This window comes from Canis lupus, chromosome 9 (genome assembly GCF_011100685.1).
Source record: "Canis lupus familiaris isolate Mischka breed German Shepherd chromosome 9, alternate assembly UU_Cfam_GSD_1.0, whole genome shotgun sequence".
Classification (NCBI taxonomy): Eukaryota; Metazoa; Chordata; class Mammalia; order Carnivora; family Canidae; genus Canis; species Canis lupus.
Window position 1 is genome coordinate 28,882,130 of NC_049230.1, and position 15,827 is coordinate 28,897,956.

General features: G+C 36.1%; 1 long non-coding RNA gene across 2 annotated transcripts in view; it reads left to right on the plus strand.

The window, feature by feature from the left end:
- LOC111097385 overlaps positions 1-15,827 on the plus strand; it is a 233,827-nt gene that overhangs the window by 38,616 nt on the left and 179,384 nt on the right. The window contains exon 1 of one of the 2 annotated variants that reach the window (XR_005364527.1): positions 4,369-4,467. The exons of the other annotated variant lie outside the window; for it this stretch is intronic. This is a non-coding gene — a long non-coding RNA (uncharacterized LOC111097385). Of the gene's footprint in view, positions 1-4,368; positions 4,468-15,827 lie in introns of those variants that run through there. 2 annotated transcript variants of the gene reach the window in all.

Here is a 15,827-nt window from a genome sequence, read left to right on the forward strand (position 1 = left end):
TTTAAAAATAAATGTGCAAAACAAATCTGTTGAAACACATAAATACAACTGGATAACTAGGAGAATATTTTGCATAGTAAGGATACCTCCTGAGACTGAGGTTCGTATTATAAAATTCATACTATAAATTCCAGGTACCACACTGCATTAAGGGACTTCAAGAAGAAGGTCAGGTTATGAGTTTTAGGGCAATGTACATTAATCCCTGCTCTGCTTACTTCACTGTTACATTGTGAATATCACCTGATATTGTGTCACCAAAAAAAATTCCTCATGTTTTGTTTCTGCTCTTTAACCTTTCTCTGAATGAAGAGAAACTCGGGCAGTGTAGTAACTCAGTTATTATACATGAAATAGTCTGTTTAAGTGATGACATATTTGAAGTAATATATGAAGTCATGGATACACTCACATTGTGGCATGCCAGAGGTAAAATGATATAAAAGTTATTTTGTGACTACATATACTCATGTTACAGTTCATGCTCCTGACTCTGGATCCATGTAATAGGGATGTTCTTGGCACACTGGTCAGTCATAGTGTTTATTAAGTCATCAATCACATAGTATGTAGCTAATTTTTTTCTCTGAATGTTAAGGCATATGAGGACTTATTATGACTCTTGTTTTCTGCATTCTGGTCATAAGCAATTACTTAGTTTCCCTCTCTACCTTTTTTCTTATATATATGTACATATTACATTCCTCAAAGGGCTTTATTCTATGATTGGATATATGTCTAGTTCTTGCAGTGAATTGTGAGTACAAGTGCTAGATCTCACCCTCAGATCAGACGTATCTGGTAGACTTTTCCCATGCTTTCATCCCCATCTGCTAACTAAATTTCTTTAGAGTCAGAAGATGATGGAACCATAGGATGAAAGCAGTCTTATCCTTGATTCATTATTTGGAGGTGAGATACTTATAGGACATTTACCCAGTAGAGCTCAACAATCTACCTATGACTACAAAGTGAGCAATAAATAAATATTTTTTTTGTGCTAAGACTATGATATTTTTTTGTTACTTAGTACAGAAAATTACCCATTTACTAATCTCCCTTCCTCTCTTCCTTCCTCTCACTTTCAACTCATGTTTATTGAACACCCACTAGTACACATTATAAACAGAGATATGCATTATAATCAGAGTACGCATTATAATCAGAGACAGAGATGAGAGTCTCAGGTTCTGTCTTCAGGCAGCTCCAAGTAGCATTAAACAATGGTGAAGAAACCAAAAATTACACTTCATTTTGATGAATGCTGTTACAGAGTTATCCCTAAGGATGTTGGCACACTTGAGGGGATGCTGCCTCACAAAAGTGATGCTTAATTAGAATGTTAAAAGGCAGGGATGATTTATCCAGAAGAAAGGAGAAGAAAGGCATCCCAAGCCCAAAAAGAGCAAGTATTCCTCAGAGTTCCCACCAGTATATCTTGGGATTTTCTTTTCTTCTGGATATTTGCTCAAGACTACGACCTAGTAGTCATTCCAGATCACTATTACCTTCTATCCCCCATAGCCAATGGATCACCCAGTCTTGCTGTTCCATCTTCTTAATGCCTATTGGACCCATTTCTTCCCATTCAATCTTCTGAGAACTTAGTATGGATGATGTACATCTCTCATCTTAAAGGTTTTGTAATTGTTCTTTAAAATTCCACTTTGGGCAGCCCCGGTGGCCCAGTGGTTTAGTGCCACCTTCAACCTGGGCCTGATCCTGGAGACCCAGGATCGAGTCCCGCATTGGGCTCCCTGCATAGAACCTACTTCTCCCTCTGCCTGTGTCTTTGCCTCTCTCTCTCTCTCTCTCTCTCTCTCTTTCTCTGTGCGTCTCATGAATAACTAAAATCTTAAAAAAAAATAAAATAAAATTCCACTTTATCACTTTCCAACAGTGTTCCATACAATAGTAAAAGCTGTCTTACTAAAATTCAAAGATGCCCATATCTCTTCCATAGTTACAACTTTTAAATGACTTCCCATTGCCTTAGGGGAGAAAATCCAAACTCTTCAGGTATGTAAGTATGCTTATGCTGTGATCTCAGCTCAATTTGCTGACATCATCTTACCACATGCCATCACACGATGTGCTCTCTTGTTAAACCCATTCTCTGTGCTTAAGCCTAAAATGGCATCTCTACACCAAAGTATTCTATAACTTCTGTATGTAACTGATGACAAACAAAATGCAAGCTATACAGCTTTAAAGTGGATGATGTACAAGAGGTGCCTGGACAAAGGAAAATGCATTCTATTGAGAGCTATGCTATGAAAAGCCTCTTAAGCTAAATTAAAGAATCCAGACATCCACAGACTTCAAACAATCCCTGGGACTTGTATCCATGTCAGCGCTAATCCCATATAAGTTGCTGATTGTTAGGAGACAACCTTGTCACAAAGCATTCTTCTTGGAGCTCTTGGTTCAGGTATCTTCATGCCATGTCTTTGGAGTCTGGGTTTTTGTTGTTATTTTCAGATCCTGAAAGAAGTTTGTGCTTACTTTTCCCCAGCTCCCTCTTATTTTCTTCTCTCTCTAAGAGAAATAGTTCTCTCTCTAAGAAAATAGTTCCAGCTGCCAACAAATTAGTTGAGGTCTAAGATATCGACTGGACTTTCTTGGCAAGAAGGCAACATTGCTTTGGGTTTAAAAGTACTCTGCTCTCCTAGCCCATCTCTTGGTTTCTACACTTGATCTTAGCCAAAAGGCCGAGAAGCAATCATTTCTTGGTTTCTCATCTCATCTTTGGATGTACTGAGTTGACCAGAGTCTACTCCAAAAACCTTGTTGACTTAGCCCTTTCCTACCTTGGTTTACTTTCTCCATGTTGCTAGTCAGAGGACTAAGATTTCATGTTGGATGAGGTGTTGGAGGATAATACAAGTATTTTGTGGTTTTGAGGTTATTTTTTGGGGGAATGCTGGTCTTGACCTAGTTTTAAGGTAAGTCCAAAGCCTGGTTAGTTCCCCTTCTTGGACATCTGATTATGTCCATTCTTCAACTATGTCCCTTATGGGGGTTCTTGTGTTCCAAGGCTGCATGGGAATCCACCCTAATCACTGTAGGGCCAGGTACAAGACAACTAGGAACCACCTTCTATGGCCTGGAGCCTGTAAAATTATTCAAATTAGATAATCCATGAGGAGTTCATGAAACCTAGCCAACCCCACCTGGGTTGCCATACAGAAACTGCCTCCTATAGCTCCAGCTTGCTGTTTGCTTGTTTCCCACTGCATCCCCCTGTATGGTTGTCCTAGAAGCCTTTCCCTGTTCAGAACCATAAGTAGCAAAGAGTTCTGACTTTCATCTATTGGACTATCATTGTGCCATCAACAAATAAATAAATAAATCTTATGAAACATATGATAATAGGAAAGTATGCTTTTCTTAATTAGAAGATTAATGTTCTTTTTTCTTAAATATTGTATTTATTTATTTATTTATTTATTTATTTATTTATTTATTTATTTGAGTGGGGGTAAGCAGAGGGTGAGGGAGAAGTGGACTCCCTGCTGATCAGGGATCAGGATGTGGGGCTCGATCCCAGGATCCTGAGAACATGACCTGAGCTGAAGTCAGAGACTTAACTAACTGAGCCACCCAGGTGTCCCTCCAAGATTAATGTTGTAAACCGATTTTTACTAAAGCTCTGCATAAGGTGTTCCTGAGGACTGCTCAGGTTTGCCGAAACACTTATGCTTTGTTTCTCATATGACTTCCCTTTCATATGGTTCTTGCAGTAATCCCACCAGGGATTAAAAACAAAGTCACTATACACCGCAGGAAGGGATACCAATTTTTCTGTGTCCTTAATCACAAGTGTTATCAAATTATTATCAATTCACCCTATGTCTTGGCATATTAGTGTAGGGTTTGTAAGCTGACAAGCATATGCACAAGCACAGAGATTTGGGGACAAAGTGAGACGTGGAGAGTTTCAGGTTCTTCTGTAACACTAGTAGTTAGCATCAATGATATGGTACAGTTAGACATTTTGTTTTTAAAATTTTGTATCTCTTTGTTCAGTTGGAACTAAAGGATTTCTAGGGGAAGGAAGGTTCTGTTTTAACAGCATAATAGGTGGATAAATACAAGTAGGCTACCAATGAAGTACATAAGATTAGGCAAAGCCTAGGAAAATTAAGACAGTATTTTGTAGGTAACTAATCAAAGTTCATACTGTTTTTTTTTTTTTCAAGGCTATAAGAGAATTCTGGAAACATTTATTTAGGTTAAGAAAGCACTGAGCTTCTGCAACTCAAACCATCACTGGATTGAAAATATCTCCCAATACAGTAAAATTGTTTAAATTATGGGTAATGAGCAAATAATCGAATAGACTTTTATAATGTTCTGGGTTCTAGAGGATAGTATCCTGTACATAGATAGATGACTGAGAGGAAAATTCCTCACCTGTATCATCAGAAAATGCTCCAGAGAAGAATTAAAGTAATTTCTAAGGCAGTAAGTGGTTTACTTTTAATTATAGCTTAAAATGTCATTCAGCATGGGTCTGGAAAAGGAATTCAACTATGCAGTACATGAGGTCTAAAGATTAGAGGCTGAGTGGAAAATTCTAGAGGGTCCTGAGGAGCCAATTTTTATCCTGAAAGGTAATTTTTCTAGTATGGTATTTAACATACGGAAGCAAAACAAAACAAAACAAAACAAAAAACTACAGAGAGGAAATTCAGTGAAAGTCTTTTCAGTGTTTGCCATTGTTTGTTGCTCTTTAAGCAAATATTTATTAAGCTTTATTTTTATAGTGTATCTCATTTGAAAGTAATGATAATGCTATAGAGAAAATATTTTCTTTTGTTATTTTCAAGGATAAAATTGTATTCAGGAGGTTAAGTGGCTTTGCCAGAGTTACATTACTAACACGTAACAGAATCAGAACTGAATTCTGAAAATACAATGCACTTTCCATGACATCATGCTGCAGTAAAGACAGAAAGGAGTCTCACACCAATGATCCCTGGTAACTGTAAGCTACCAAAGCACCTAGGAAGTCTAGAGAATGTATTCTGTAATGAGATCTTATTTTTTACTGGGGTGTTTAGCATCTGAACTATAAATAATTGGATTATGTTTTATTGGCTGTATTTTTAAAAATCTTTACTTTTACAAAAACTCCTCATGTAAACATCAGCCTCTATGATAAGATAAATCAAGGGGAAGAGTTTTTGCCTACAGAGCCAGCATTTTAAGAAGCATATACGGTGCTATGGGTTAGAGGTAGTGGAGAATTATGAAGGGGGTGACATTTAGAAGAATGTCAGAGAAAGCTGATCCAGCCTCTTTTTTTCCCCAACATCTGATGGGGGGAATTCCTTCTGGAATCCTCCTCCTCCAAAGTTACAGAGGATGATCTATTTGAATAACACTTTCTCCACCTAGCCATATTATGGGCTTCTTCTATGCTCACTTTCTATTTTATTTGCACTTCACTACTACTATTCATAGTTTTCTTACTGAAAATGGGAGCCTTTTTAAAATTATGAGCTCTTCTAGCCTTATGGAATAATAGTGAGCAAAGGGATATATTGGACATGAGAAAGGAGGGCAGGAGTAAAATTTAGGAACTAAAATTCAGTGATTTAGAAATGCAAACAAACTAAGTTCCACAGCATTCAAGTTAAATTACACTTTTAATGTGGCTTTTTATGGCTATAAAAAGTTATTTAATGATCTTATTTAAGCATTTTGAATGGAAGTAGGAGTGATATTAATGCATTAAATATGAACTTTTATTTGAATTCATTCTTCAAAACGATACTGAATTTTTTCATAAAATGCTACTACATTCAAATAACTAAAATGATCATGAGCTAGGTCTTAAATATGCATATAAGTTAATAACATAAGCCCATAAATGACTAACGAATGGTGAGGAGATACTACAGAAAACTCATCTATGTAATGATAGCACCAGATGATATCTGAGAGTCATCAGTTTAATGTTTTTCTTATGATTTCACTACCAATTAACCATCACTTTATTATCACTAGAAGTAATGCTAATGGGAATTATTATTTAAATGTGTGAACCAAACGCAGATACTATAAGCAAGCTCCAAAGATGTCTCAATGGCTTTTATGCATGGGTGACAGAGCATTGCAACAGGTATGGCTCTTGCTGTTTCATTGCATTTGGCTGCAGATTTATTAATCACACTACTATAGAACTAATGATGATACTATTTTGGCTAGGGGAATAATGAAAGATTTCACAGAATGACAGACAGAAATAAAAATTTTGTATGTAGAAAGGATATAACTAGCTAGCTAAAGTTTTAAAATACACCTTTGAATCACTGTAGTATTAAACCAAGAAACATATGTGTCCTTGAGTTCTAAATACCATGCTAGGGTCATTTGTTATTTTATTGGAAAGTCATCTTATAGAGGCACCTGGGTGGCTCAGTCAGTTAAGCATCCCATTCTTGATTTCAGCTCAGGTCATGACCTTAGGGTCCTGAGATCAAAAGCCCTGCATTGGGCTCCCTGCTCAGCAGGGAGTCAGCTTGAGGATTCTCTCCTTCTCTCTCTACCCCTTCCCCTGCTCGCACACCCTCTCTTTCTCAAATAAACAAATAAAAAAAAGAAAGTCATCTTATATTAAAGTTAGCTAAAATTCATCTTTAGTTTTTGGTTTATTTAGTTTGTTTTTAATTAAGTTGTCCTTAGAAGTGTCTTAGTAGTGTAGAAAAGGATATGAGCTTTGGAATTACAAAGCTGAGTTGGAAACTGAGCTTGTCTCTAACAAATGGTATGACTTTGGACAAGCAACTCATCCTCTTTGGGTTTTAATGTTTTCGATCTTCAAATTAGGGATGAAAAGCCCTATTTATAAGACTGAAAATTAAAATATAGTGTGCTTGGTTCTTTGCCTGATATATTATAAATAGTGCATCCTAAGTATTGGTGCATTTCCTTTCATGTTTTATAGCAAGAACTGTATATATATATATATATATATATATATATATATATATATATCCTTTTATAGAGCTTAACACAGCAATACAATAGATGTGTCTGCAAGTGCTTATTATTCCCATTAATACTAATCCCCACATTACTGCATGATGGGAACAGCAAGAGAAATTGAAATTAGCTAGTTGAAAAATCTTCTTTGTCTATACAAGATTGCTCTAAGTGGCTTCCATCTACTTAGAAAAATTATGTTGATCTGTTGTTTTAATTCTCATGATGTTTTATCACAGAATGCTGTATCACTTTGCTTTTCTGAATGGGGATGTCTTAGATTCGGCAAGTAGGATGCATAAAGAATCCCATGTAGAGATTTAGACTCATAAAAATCCATAGAGTTTTAAAAATTTTGTCCATATATCACTCATATTTTCCAGTTCTGCATTTTACAAGTCTATAATAATCTCGTGCTCCTTTCCTAGACTAGATATATATCCACAGGTATATCCCTAGGAAACACATTTTTAGAATATCCCCCTAAATGTAAACAGGTTAGCAAATGTTTTCAACACATCCCCTCAGTCACTGGCCCTACACTTGCATCTGGATAGTCCTTATTTACTCTTAAGGCTCTCTATTCAACCATTACCTTCACCAAAAGGCCATTCTTCATTCTTCACTTGCCAATCTAGATACTATGCCTCTGCCCTCACTGCTTTCTTAGCATCTTGTCCATAATTCTACCCCTACTGAAATTATTTCTTGGCTTGCATATTGCCCTCATCAGATTGTACCTTTTATTACTTATTTACAGCCAGATATCAACTGGTATCTGATACAGTCAGTATTCAGCAAGTGCTGTTAGATGAATGGACTGGAAGATTTAATGAAAGAAGATGTGATGCTCATGTCACTCAATTCCCAAGCACAGGACCATCTGTCTCTGCCCAGTTCAATATAATGATAGTGGCTAACATCAACAAAAGACTTACGATGGTCTGAAATTGTGCCTGGAAATTTATGAACATCATTTTATTATTCCTATGGGATAATATTAATAATATCGGTGCCATTTTAGAGACAAAATTAAGTTTAACAATGTTAAATAAGTTGTCTGAGATGGCACTACTTGTTTGGAACCCAAGTTAACTTGGCTCTGAAATGTGTGCTCCTTCTACCCTACCACAATGCCTTCCTTCTTTTATTAAAACTCCACAAACTCTATGGATATAATTTGGACATCCGCATATTTATAAAACATGAAAAGCACAACAGTTCTCTTCTGTTTTGATCCATATAATGATTTTTTAAAGGTAGAATCCCACTGTAAGAAAAAAAAAGAATGTGAAGCCTTCCATTACTTATTTTATCTGTGGCTGTGCCTTTCATTTTAGCGAACTAACAATCCAATTGGTAAAATGAGGTATTTTGTTAATCTAACACTATGGGTAGTCATTGCCTTACTTGTCACTTGCTATTTTCTACTTTACAAATAAAGAATAAAAAATGGAATCATTGTACTCACAACTCACATTAAGCATTAGATAAAGGACAGTTTTTACATGGTGATTCCAAAGGTTGTTCAGAACCTTGTAATACTTCAGGATATTCACAATGACAATACTCTACATTGTGTCATAGGGGTAAGAGATAAAGGAATTATTTTTAGTTGTTGAAATTCCATTCCAGCGAACAGCTCTTATACTAACCCTGCCTTTTAAAAATACCCCAAGCCTTAGTTCTTTTAATTACTTACACACACACACACACACACATGTTTATCACAATTCACAAATATATAGTTATTTAGAGAGAAGGTATCTTCTCTTTGACATTTTTCAATCTTATTGAGTAGTATTCACAGCAGGAAATCCACAGGCATTTGTCTTCAGTGCAATCATTTGTAACCTGTTTGGATAATTGAACTGTCAACTTGGCCCCAGCCAGGATCCCCTGGCCATTAGAACATTTGTTTGCTTTGTAGTAGTCAGTGCTTTCATTTTAATATGCCTTGTTAGTGCAAATAGCATTGCCTCAAAACTACTATTAAGGAGAAAAAATGCTCTGTGCTACACATGAGAATAAGCTGCCAAAATAATGTATATGTAATTGGAATGATAAGTAATCTGTCACCAAATCCAACATATCAGTTCTCTCTTACCAGAAATCTCTAGCCTGACTTTCTTATGCTTCAGCTGTCTTAGTTAAGCATAAATATTTTAAATTTTAATTTTTCCACGTGTAGTGTATTGATGTTTTGTGACCTGATTTGTTCCAGAATCCTACCAAGAGATATTCACAGCTGGATGGAAATATAATGCATTTATGCAATTCTAAGAATTATTTATGCTTCTTTCGTTGTGGGATGTGTCCTTAAAAAAATAGGATGGTTAAAAATATTCCACACCAATGCACATTAACCTTGAAACTTCTTTTTGTAAATGAATTTTGGGTTCTGTTTGACCATGACTGAGATTGGCAAGCCAAGATTTCAGGAATTTTTCAGAGCACAAGTGGCTCATGTTATCTCAGATTAACCAAGAATAGTCTCAGGTTCTTGCAGAAAGGCAACAGTACGGTTGCTTGTTCAATCAGTCTGTAAACAACAAAGACTAAACCGAAATTTGTAACAAGAAAGGCTTCACTTCCACAGTTTGGGGAGAGAGTTGCTCTTTTCTGACTTCCATCCCTCTTAGACACTTGCTAAACAACATAGCTTCAAGTTTTGTTGCTGGAAATTGCCAAAGTTGCAAAGGCAAGGCCTGATTTCAGTGGAAGAGTAAAGCAAAGAAAGTTAAATGTAGCCTGTTTCTGTTATTTAGAACAATTATCACTTTTCTTTATGGCTCTCTACAGGAAAATTAAAAGGAAACTTCTTGGTTTTTAATCACACATATTAACTATGTAATGCATTCTTCAATGAATACTTAATAAAACACAGTACTTGAGCGATTTGGTTTTTGTGTCTACTCATTTAACATTAACAGTTTATTAGAGAGCTGATATATATTTTGACCCTCAAATGGCATTTCTAGGCCCCCTAGGAAACCATGTAATACGATACAATTTTTAGATTGTTGGAAAGATAATGTTTATTAAACATAAGCTTAATGAAAACTTTAAATTTAAAAAAAATTTTATGTAACCATTCTCTAGAGCATGGAACTTGCATAATACCTTACCATCCATGAATTATGCATGCCAGTTTTTATAGTCACCCTATTTTTATGTTTATAATGTTTCACCATCGAATCTGCCATAGCTTATCAGGTATCATGGTCTTATACTCTCAAATCATAAGTATGACATTTAATAATCCTTAAAAACTTGAACCACTTTCAGATTTGCACTGCTATTGATGGTTTTTCACATAATAGGAGTGAGGAATTCAAGAGAAGTTTTGGAAAAGGGTAATGTAGAAATCAGAATTTTTAGGATAAACTTCCCTGATTTTTGTTTTCCTTGAGCAGCGGTAACAGCTATGTCTTAGTCTGTGTGGGCTTGTATAACAAATATACCATATACTGTGTGGCTTATAAATAACAAACATTTATTTCTGAAGTTTCTGGAGGCTGGAAAGTCCAAGATCATGGTGCTGAGAGTTTTGGTGTCCACTGAGGGCCAGTCTTCCAACACAGCTGACTTTTTGCTTTAACCTCACATGGTAGAAAGGGCAAGACAGCTCTCTGGGGCCTCTTGTATAGGGATACTAATCCATTCATGAGGGCTCTCCCATCTTGACTTAACCACCTCTCAAAGATCCCACCTCCTAAAATCATCACATTAGAGGACAGGATTTCAACATATGAATTTGGGAGGGACACAAATATTCAGAGCATTGTAAACTGTCACACTAAGGACATAATCTGAGATGAGTTCAAGCTCTCCCTGAAAACCCAGTCCTGAGGGCCACATCAAGTAGCACACAGTCTGAGTAAGCAAGAATTAAAGACCTGGAAGCATTTAGTCAAGTGCAAAGAAAATACTGTTCTTAGAAGGTATATATATATATATATATATATACCTTCTATATATATTATATATATATATATATATACCTTCTATATATATTATATATATATATATATATATATATATATATATATAATTCTGGCAGCTTCTCCGAAGTACTAATTCATTCACTTATTTATTCATTAATTCTAATAAACCTTTGGCAAGGATCTACCACGTACTAGTTAGTGAAGATCAGTGCAGGACTTGTGGAAGCAGTAACCTATCAAATTTAAGTTGAGGACTGAGAGAAGATTTTAATGGGCCCCAAATGTGAAGTAATTCTGGAGTATAGGAAGAAAATAGACCAAAAATATATGCAAAAAATATGTTTGGAAGGGCATGACTAGGGAGAGAGGAAGGTTGAGGTTGATATACAGAGCCTGTCATGGAAGAGCAGGTAGTTTACCAAAAATAATTCCAAGTCCAAAGTCATAGTAAGCTTAATGCTGAAGGGTTGTTTTAATATATTCAGCAAATCTTGACTTTAAAAAGAGCAGCAAAACCAGAAACAAGAGCCCTCTAGTTAGGTAGGATCTAAAGTTGAAGTTAGTTGCAGAAGGGGAGATCAGATGTCAAGGGTGGGAGCTCATTAGTTTTAATCACAAGAAAGCCAAGGCAGAAAGAGCAAGATGTGGATGTAAGCTTGCCCTGGGGTATGTCTATCTGCATGTTTGCTTTAGACACACGTTCCCTACTTTTTTTGGAAAAAGGGAATATATTATTTCAGATTATGAAATCATACCTGTTCATTTGCTACAATTTCCTGTATTCTAAAGAGTACAGACTCAACATCCAGAGGTAGCCATTGCTTATAATTAGATGGCTTCCCTTCCCTGAGGCGCTGGCTGCTTCAGACAGGTAAAACACATCCCATATAACAATTTGCTCTCTTTCTTCACTTAACATCACTAGTGGTTTCTTCAATAATATAATTTTCAGTAACTGCATAAGAGAATTTCCTTTTTTAGCCTGTGAAGGCATTCTGTCTCTTTCAAATAACATCTCTGAAAGATCCATGAGCTATAATTGAATCAATCAATCTTCACTTGATCGATTTTATATCAAAGAAAAATATCAGGATCAAAACTCTTTTAGTTTACAAATATAGTTCGTGGATAAAGTAAAGGGAAAATGTTCCCCTCCCCAAATGTAACTGTACTTTCTATCTTCACTCTGGTTTGCTTTTTACCTCCTTGTTTTTCACTAAAAGTCTTTGCTACAAACACAGGTTTGCCTAGAGTAACTCATTGAGGGTATGACTCCATGGTTTCCTATGATTTTTCAGAATCTTGTCCCCAAAATGACAAGTGCTTCTAGATATAAGCATAAAATGAAAAAAATCCACAATAAAAAATATTTAAAACTATATACACATTTTGTGTATACATAATATTGATGAGGGGCATATTGAACCCTATATGTAATCTGTGTCTTCTGTTAAAAAGCTTTATTTCTCTATCATGAATGTTAGGTAAACCACAATATTTTCATCAATAAATCTTGCTGCTAATGAAGTATCACCAACTTCTACCCATACTTACTAAAATCTCATGCCAAGATTCTAGAAACAATTTAAAGAATACTCACCCTAAATAGAACAATTTATTCCTTTCAGTCTACATGGTTTAAACATCAAATGCAGCCAGTATTGGATATTTTGCAATGTATTATTACTAACAATAATTTTGGCACTGATATTAATATATATTTAATGGGCCTCTTTGAGAAATGCTATTTTTACTCTTTTAAAAAACACAAGTATTAAACAGATACTTGTAGTGAAGACTACAAGATAGAGAGAAATTCAGTCCAATATCCTGCAGGTCTGTTAAGAACCTTAATGAACTTATCTCCTTGACAACTTGTGATTTAGTTGCCCAGATCCACCTTTGAGAAAAGTGATATTCCCCTGTGTTACTCAAGAGCTAAGATGAGTTTTGGGTTGCCAAAACTTTCATTAAAATTTTATGTAACCATTCTCTAGAGCATGGAACTTGCATAATACCTTATCATCCATGAATTATGCATGTCAGTTTCTATATTCACCCTATTTTTACGTTTAGTCTTTAAGTGTATTTATAGAAGGGTTCCCATACGCTCATTATGCTGTAAATATATTTAAAAAGAAGTATACAGTGTCACTGCTTGAAAATAACAACAAAAAAATCTTAAGGAGGGTCAAATTTATATGCATTAATATGTAACCAAAAACCCCTATCTGTGGTTCACCATCAAAAGTTGAAGTCATTGAAAGACATAAACTAGAGATTTACTCTACTCTCTAGTATATACAGTTCCCAGACACTGTAAATTAAAATTTAGGGAGTAAATTTATAGGATTTAAACATTGAAAGTATCAAATTGGAAAGCAGTCCTTAATCTTCAAAGCCAGCAAGAAGAAATCCAAGGTAGGAGTTACTTAAGACAAGGCCCCTTTTATACTTTATATATTCTTTTAAGTCACTGAGCTTATATAATACTGTGTTGGGAGGCCCAAGACAACTCCAGATTCAGTGATTTGCTAGATAAACACAACAATCAGCACAAGATTTATTACAACAAAAGAATAAAGAGTAAATGCAACAAAGAATGAAGTACATGGGACAAAATTGAGAGAAACTAGGCCCAAGCTTACAAGCATGTTCTCCCCATGGAGTCATACATACAGCATGCTTCATTCCTACAGCATCTGATAGTGATGACACATCTGAAGTGTTGTCTCCTAGGAAAGCTCATTCAGTGCCTAAAGTGCCTCAAGTTTTTAATGGAGAACTTCACATCGTCACCCTCTGGTTAGCATGCACCAAAAATCCAAAATCCACAGAAGGAAAACAGGTGTTTAGCATAAACCACATTGCTTGTACAGTTTAGGTGGAGCAAACCACTCTTTTCTGATTCTGAGAATAGTGGGAAGTCTTCCACATCCAAGTTCCTAGACACAAGCCAAGAGTGAACCTTACAAGCAGGCCTTTCTATGTTAATTCTTCTCTGCACATTTTAGGAAATTAGTTGTTTTCATTCATATATATTTTTATCCTATCACTTATGATTAATTTCATCTTAAGACAAAATGTGTGTCCCAATGCAGATGGGAAGAGATGTGCAGTAACATGTCTTGATACAGAATTACAGAATTTCAATCATACATACAGATTAAATAGATGGAAATAATTTCAAGAGCATAGATAATAGTAAGGGACACCTGGATGGCTCAGGGGTTGAGCGTCTGACTTTGGCTCAGGGTGTGATCCCGGATTTCTGGGGTCGAGTCCCACACTGGGCTCCTTGCATGGAGCCTGCTTCTCCCTCTGCCTGTGTTTCTGCCTCTCTCTGTGTGTCTCTCATAAATAAGTAAATAAATAAATAACAATCTTAAAAGAAAAGAAAGTAAAGTTCTGGTTTGGTTCTTTAACTAGTATCATCCATTCAGTGGTGGAATAGAGGCAAGAGGCAAGGGAGGAGACATTTTTTAGTTTTTATTTTATTTAGGTGTCCTAAATTTAAACTCAGAGCAATATGTCTTAACAAAGAATAAGGCGAACTTTGCCAAGAGGCTTGTAAACTCTCACTGGACTTTGAGTTTATAGTTTCTAGGCAACTTCCTCCAAGATCCTGTTTAAGGTCTCCTGCAATGCATTCTGCTGCTTGAAATGGAAGATTTCCAAGTCTCTAGTCCATGGAGCTTGTTTCCAACTTTTAAGTGCCTAGCAGCCTCTAAAGGCTCAGCTGCGTAAAAGTATTTTTAAGCTGGACCATTTAAACTAATCCTGTTTGAAGAACACTACTTCCTTTTTATTTGGAGAAGTGTGGGCTGCTCCTCAGGCCAATGAATATATGTCCTACTGTACTTGAGAAGTTCTATCTGCTAGGGTGCTATGCCCACACTGGTAATGAAATCAAAATAGGAGGTGATATGCCAACCGAGAGAACCCTATGTGATTGACATTCAGTTCCTATCATCACCAGAATCTTTTTAACTTCTCTTAGAAATAAACTCATTGCCCCAGAGTTTTATTTCTTAAAGATTATAGAGGCTAATAGAAGTGACTGTCTGTTCTCCTTTAGTACTGAAGAGTCTCCAGGAGACATTTCATTGGTAAACACCTTTAAGGACTTAAAAATTGTCAATACCAAGACCACCACTTCTACCTCCAGTCTGTTCTCCTCCTTGTCTCTGGGTCATTTTCATTCGTGTCTTTTCTCCCAAACTAGCTTTTCAAGCCCTCGGGATAAGATCTTTGTCTTTCCTACCTATTGCATCATTTCATACTATTTTAAAACTTATATCCTGGTAAAAGGAGGACAGGACAGCAACGGTCACTGTGTATAATGTATTTGTTACAGCAGTTAAATGCACTCCTCGGCCAGGGATGCATGTGCTTATACAGCACTCATTAAATCCACAATTATTTCATGCCAACAAATATTTCAGGGAATGTCCTCTGGAATCTTGCCCTAGGTTTATAATTCTCCTCTCTTTCTCAGCTCTTTGACCTTGCCACAACAAACTATCTGCATTCCTGTCCCCTGTTGTACATTATGGTTTCCAAACTGCTGGATGTTCTGTCTAGAGTTGCCATCTTCAGCCTGCTGATATTTAAAATCTCAGTTTCAATATGACCTCCCCTAGAAAACTGTCCTCGATCTCAAACTCTGGGTTAGAGACCTAGCTGCATTTCCACCATATGATAGAATTATGTCTACCTTGGTATTTACCATACTGCAATTATTGACTCATCTGATGGCTCCACTAAATTCATAAGCCACTTAAGGACAAGAGCTATACTGTACCCAGCTTTTTGTTTTTAGCACGTAGGGGTCTAGCACAATATAGGGCCTCAATACATGCTTACTGAATACATCGATGGGCATTT